A 7100-nucleotide genomic window follows, 5' to 3' on the forward strand; every position below is an offset into this window, starting at 1 on the left:
CCTGTTTTGCTATCTGCGTCTCTCTTCTAAAATTCTTCTTTCAAGATCAAGAGATCCCAAAACACTACTGCAGAACTCGTGACATTTTTCGGTGCCATAACTCAGATAACTACTCTGCGAAGGCGGCTGCACTTGCCTTTTCCTTTTGCTAGCAGGGTGCCTTCTGTCTATATAGCACTTTCCCTTGTGTTGTTATGGATTCTTAACTGTTTCTGATCTTATGCCTAGCAGAGATGTGTCTCCAGAGTACTACATTTCTGCAGGTGAGATTGAGGCCCTATGGCCACTCAAAGGAAATTAGTAGGTGCCTCTCATGGTCAAATTGTTGACAGTGGTAATCTGCAAATCCAACTCACATGCATATGAATTTTTCTGGGGGACTTTCTCTCTCTCTCTCTCTTGACATTGAGGTACTTCATGGGCATGAGTAGATCTTTAAAAAGCCACTAGGATGCTCGCTTCCAGAGGACTCCCAAGAAATGATAAGCTGGTCATGGACTGGGGAAGAAAACATCAGGTACCCCACCAGCCACGAGAAGACATCCAAGCAATAAGGCACACTGTAAAATCCATCAGTCTCCCCTTCCTTGCAGTGTCTCCCCATAAGGTTAACAGTTGAGAGAGAGAGAGAGAGAGAGAGAGAGAGAGAGAGAGAGAGAATATGATCTCCTAAACTTAGATCCTTTTCTCTTTGTCAACTCCAGACCTATTCTCACTCTCAACCCCTCAGAACTTCTTATGTGTTTGGTGTCATGTCCTTTCTCCACTCCTTCCTTGTTGTCATGGGTTTTGTTGTGTCTGCTCTTCTGCTGGGAAAGACATACCAGGTATGCCTTTCCTGAGGTGTTGTTCACTTGTGACTATTATAATGAATCAAATTGTATGGCCAGTAGCCACAGCCACCATCACAGCCGCCTGGCCCATGCAGGTTCGCATTTGATTGGGACAGACGGTAATGAAACAATGGAGCCAAGAACTGGTGGGCCATTAGCTTTAATCCTAGCTTGCACCCAGTGGGCAAGAAATACACACAGTGGGAAAACACTTCTCTTTCCATTCAGGGCTCCCAAAGCCACTGACTTATCCTTGTTTCCTAGAATCAAAGGTTTCTAGCTCACCAGCCTTATTCACCTCTGTTCCCCATCTCTTTTTCTCTGCACAAACTGGCTTCTCTCTCAACATTCTGGAATCTTGGCTGCTTCTTCTCTCCTCCACATGGCCTTTCTCTGCTCTCCTTTCTAATGCTAATCTCAGAAACTGAAAGAGAGCAAGCTCCTGGCCTGCCCCATTTTATAGTGTAGAAATCAAAACCTTTAATCCAATATACAAACAAGTAAGTCCTGATACAAAGTCACTTAGGGTGGGAAAGGCTTAGTCTTAAAACTAAGCCTTAGGGTATACCTTTGGGTATAACAACCCTGCCTGCTTATAGCCTGTCCCCACACCCAATGCAAACTATAAGCGAGCAAACCTATATATCATATTTACAGATTTATTTGACCAACACAAATCATGTACAGCCCCTGGCTTGCCTGTTGTTCCGCTGCTGGTTGGGACCTTGGGCAGAACCCATTGTCAGGTACCTACTTCTTTTTTCTTATTATCATCTTTAACCCACAACTCAAGGAGACCATATTTTCAAGTAGGTTCTGAAACATTTTCACCTGACTAGTCACAGTATCTTATTGAACTCCAAGAAGATCCAACCCTTATCTCCTTTAGTTGGACAGTGGGAACCTGGCACCTACTTTATGTACCTTATATGGACCTTATGCCCAACATTTCAAGCATACATGTGGAACTGGCAGGTAGGCAATGCCCAGAGAGAGTGTGCTGTCTGTGTACTATCATAAATGACAGACACAACAGAGCACCAGTGCCACCCTGGCTTTTCACCCCAGAGGCCTCCCTTGTCCTATTAAGCATCACTTTCACATGCAGCCTAAGGACCCCAAAGAATAGGGGGGAAAAGGGTCATAGGAAAGGGAAATGGCAAGTCTTCCTCTCGTCAGCAAGTCATCTGTACTGGACTTACTAGTTTCGTAGGGAATTAAAAAAGCTAGCTAGGGAATGGGAAGAAATATCTCCTCTAAAATCAGTAATGGCCACCGCTTTTCTTAAACTGACATGCATGTCGCAGAGAATGAGAGTGGGAAGGGCATAACACCCATTGGCAGGTCAAACTAGTGGCTAGAGGCCAAAAGGCAAGAACTTCCTATCCCCGAGTTTATAGATGGTAGATGGTCCCAACAGGGATGAGACTGTAGGATGGGTTGCACCGTAAGGCATGCGTATTCCAGGAATCCCAGAAATGGAGCTTAGGATACCCTCTCTAGCCCTTTAATGTAGGAACAAGAAAAATGAGGACTTTTGTTTTCTTTCATGCTCTCCTCTATTTTCTTACAGATGGGGAATCAAAACTCAATACCTCAAGACTCGCGCCTTGGATGCATCCTTAAAAATTGGGATAAGTTTGACCCCTGAACCCTAAAAAGGAAAAGATTAGTCTTTTTTTGTAACAGTGCCTGGCTGCAATATAAACTAGAAGACAAGGAAGTCTGGCCAGAAAATGGCAGTCTACGTTATAACACAATTGAGCAACTCAAGATGGCAGCCACCACAGGTTGGGGAGTAAAAGTCCCTCACAGTCTTTGACTGTTAGAAGAACTCAAAGAAGTCCAGAAAGGAATAGCAGATCGCACATTTAGCAGAGTTGTATGACTAAGTTGCAAGCTAATGTACATCCTATTATTTTTTTAGTGAGAAGAGGGGAGATAGACTCCAGCATGCACCCTGACTGGGATCCATCTGGCAACACCTGTCTAGGGCCAGTGCTCAAATCAACTGAGCTATCCTCAGTTCTGAGGGCTGACACTCAAACCAACTGAGCCACTGGCTGCAAGAAGGGAAGAGAGAAAGAAGGGGAGATGAAGGGGAAGAGAAGTAATTGCTTGCTTCTCCTGTGTGCCTTGACTGGAGATCAAACCCAGGATGTCTGCACAGTGGGCTGACGCTCAATCCACTGAGTCAACCAGCCAGAGCCTGGAAATTTATTTTAAGATACTGTAAAGGATACTAAAATTTTTGTCCATCTAAACTATATATATAAGTTATGCTAGAACAACCAAAAATTACAATACTATCTTTCAATTAGCTCTTCTGCTACCAACAAGGCAAGTGGATTGAGGTTTCCTATGTGCAGGCATTTATATCTTTAAGAAATGATCCAGGATTGTAGCAGGGATGTAAAATAGATCCAGTAATTCTAGCAGTGATCACCCAAATGGCCTGACCCAAGATTGAGAGCTCAACCACGAGATCCATAGAGGCTGCCAGGGAGGAACCATCCAACCAGCGGCCTTCTTGGAAAAGCTAGGGAAAGCAGTTATAAAGTTTACTAACTTAGATCCAAACTCCCTGGAGGGAAAACTGATTAGGACAGACCGATGCTAACCTCACTAACCTTTTAAGAGTAGCTTCCCTGTTTTGTTATATAATCAAGGCCAGGAGGCGAAGGAGAGGACAAGGGAGAAGGAGAAGCATAAGGAGAAATGACAGGCCCAATTGTTGACTGCACTACAGGGCCACCAACTATTTCAGGGAAGGCCCAAAGGAAAGCCTCCTGGTAACTTTCACAAATATGGGAAGCCAGGACACTGGAAAAGGGAGTGTCCTGGGAAAGGACTCCCTCACAGCCATGCTTTTTGTGTTGTAATCCTGGCCATTGGAGACAAGACTGCCTGGGGACTCAGAAGGTCCCCAGGTTGGAATCCCCCTCTACAATAGCCCTACACTCCAGTTGGATCATGAAGTGACCATCAACATCAAAGGGAAGGAGCCTAGGGTGATTCTAGAAGTGTCAGGTACGTCCATTACTTTTCTTTTAAATATAGAAGCTGCCTATTCCATACTGATCTCTCATTCTGGACAACTGTCCTCAGAAACCAAACAAGTGATGGGGTACACAGAACTCCCATAGTCAGAAGTTTTATATCACTTTTAAACTGCTTCTGGGGGTCAGCCATATTTCCTTATAAATTCTTAATTTTGCTGGAGTGCCCCACGCTACTATCAAGAAGAGATATTTTAAGGTAAAGACTCAAGTGATTTTCTCCTCAAGCATTGAGAAACTCATTCTGATATGGATATATATATATATATATATATATATATATATATTACAATAGGATTAGTTAAAATAAACATTAATGCTAATCAAGACCTAAACCCACAAATTTGGACCATAAAATTTAGGGATTAGCACATAAGGCTATGCCAGTTACAATTAATTTAAAAATTCCAAATAACCCCCCCCCCAAAAAAAAGCAATATGTAATCAAGCCAAAAGCCCAGCAAGGATTACAGATCACAAAATCTAATTTCCTCAAACATGGGGTATGGATTTCTACAACTTGCCCTACAATATGCCTATCCTACTGGTCAAAAAAAACCCCCAAACAAAACAGATTTGTTCAGGACCTATAATCAATGAGGCCATAATACCCATATATCCCATGGTGCCTAAACCTTCTATAATACTTAAAATAATTCCTCCACAATCCCAGTGGTTCTCAGAGTTAAACCTAAAAGATACTTTCTTTTCCATCTCTTTAAAGCCTACTTGCCACCCTGGCCAGTTGGCTCAGTGGTAGAGCGTCGGCCTGGTGTGGAGAAGTCCCGGGTTCGATTCCCGGCCAGGGCACAAAGGAGAAGCGCCCATCTGCTTCTCCACCCCTCCCCCTCTCCTTCCTCTCTGTCTCTCTCTTCCCCTCCCGAAGCCGAGGCTCTATTGGAGCAAAGATGGCCCGGGCGCTGGGGATGGCTCCTTGGCCTCTGCCCCAGGCACTAGAGTGGCTCTGGTTGCAACAGAGCGATGCCCCGGAGGGGCAGAGCATTGCCTCTGGTGGGCATGCTGGGTGGATCCCGGTCGGGCGCATGCAGGAGTCTGTCTGACTGTCTCTCTCTTCCAGTTTCCAGCTTCAGAAAAATACAAAAAAAAAAAAAAAAAAAGCCTACTTGCCAATTACTATTTGCTTCAAATGAACAAATGTACAGGTATCCAAGCAGCAGCTCACCTGGACCATTCTCTCCCAGGGTTTCAGAGACAGCCCTCATCTCTTTGGGAAGGTAGTAGCTGAAGATTTGTTAGAGCTAACTTTTAAGGGGCATGGCTAAATTATATAATATGTAGATGACCTCTTCATTTGCTCCCCAACAGAGGAACTGAGCGGCCAGCATGCCATACAAACCCTAAATTTCTTGGCTGAATGGGGATACAGAATATTGAGAAAGAATGCATAAGTCTTCCAACAAAGGGTAGAATATTGACCCTGGGAGAAAAAACCTTATCCTCTGAAAGATTACAGGCTTGTCCAACTCCTATCACCCAGAGGTAGCTTTGGGCCTTCTTTGGATTAACAGGTTATTGTAGACTATAAATACTGAAATATGGAGAAATATCCAGCCTCCCTCCCATGAAACCCTCAAAAAAGGTAATAATGGGTAGAACACCCTGATCTGAAGATAAGAACAGCAAAGAACATTTGAGTGTCTAAAATATGCCCTAACACAGGCCCTGGCTCTACGTCTACCAGACCCTGAGAAACCTTTTCAGTTTTATGACACAAAAAAATGAGAGGTGGCTTTAAATATTCTAACTCAGGCTTTAAGAGCTGTTAAAAAAATTATTGGAAGTTTCTCAAAGAATCTAGATTTAGTGGCACAGGATTGGCCACATTGTCTCAAGGTAGTTGCATCCAGTGACCTACTCTTAGAGGAGGCCTTCAAAATACCCCTGGGGCAGAAAATTACTTTGTATACTTCCCATCAAATAGGCCCCCTCTTAAATGCCAAAGGATCTTATTGGCTTTCCAACAATAGATTATTAAGGTACCAACTCATCCTAATAGGAAACCTACAGATGAAAATAAAGCATTGCTCTATACTAAGCCCAACTACACTAATGCCAAAGACTGAGGCCCAAAGACTGAACATAGCTACTATGAGACAATAGATCAAGCCTATACTAATGGGCATGCTCTTAAAGATCAACCTCTTCCCAACCCAGATGAGTTTTGGTTCTCTGATAGTAGGAACTATGTTAGAGAAGGGATCAGATATTCTGTATACACCATAGTTTCCCGGCACCAAGTTGTGGAAGCAAGTCTTCTAACCAGGGACCCTAGCACAGCTTGCAAAATTGATTGTTTTAACCAAGGCCCTAAAGGTTGGCAAGGGCAAGAGATTAAATGTCTACAGAAACTTTAAATATGCATTTCTAGTAATACATAGTCATACAGCTATATAAAAAGAAAGAGGATTCCTAAATGCCAAAGAAACCCCCCCCAAAATATAATTCACACATCTTACAACTCCTCTGAACAGTCTACCTACCTAAAAAAATGTAACAATGAATAACTCTAGGAGACACCAAAAGGGAACAGATAAAATTACCCTGGAAAACAAATTTGCAGACCAAACTGCTAAAACCATTGATTGCTATTTGGGCACTAATTCCCTCAACAGACATCTGCTAATTAACATCCCAATATACCAAGAAAAAAATAGACTGGACAAAACAACATGAATTCATTAAAAATGGAAAAGAATAGCATCAACAAAACAACCTTATACATCTTCCCAGGCCATCTAATGGAAGGTTATCAAAGGTCCTCATGACTACTATCCCTTTGATAGAGATAATTTAGCGCCTATTTACTAGTAAGGGGTTAACAAAGACCATCAGACAGGTCAGCCAAAGCCATTTCCTCTGTGAAGTCAACATACCACAGGGACCAAAACCACCTTCTCCATTGGTTGAGCTGGTCCAGAGGTGAGGCTCTACCCAAATAAGGACTGGCAATTAGACTTCACCCAAATATCCTCATACAGGGAATACAAATACCTACTACTAGGGTTGACAGATACCTTCAACGGATGGCATTTCCCACCTGAATAGAACAAGCCCAGAAGAAGTAAAATGACTACTAAAGAAAATTATTCCAAGATTTGGGCTCTCAGGATCCCTACAAAGTGATAATGGGCCATCATTCACTTCTCACATTACTCATCAAATTAACAAACCTTTAGGAATAAACTGG

The sequence above is a fragment of the Saccopteryx bilineata genome, chromosome 3 (assembly GCF_036850765.1).
Source record: "Saccopteryx bilineata isolate mSacBil1 chromosome 3, mSacBil1_pri_phased_curated, whole genome shotgun sequence".
In the NCBI taxonomy this organism is placed as follows: Eukaryota; Metazoa; Chordata; class Mammalia; order Chiroptera; family Emballonuridae; genus Saccopteryx; species Saccopteryx bilineata.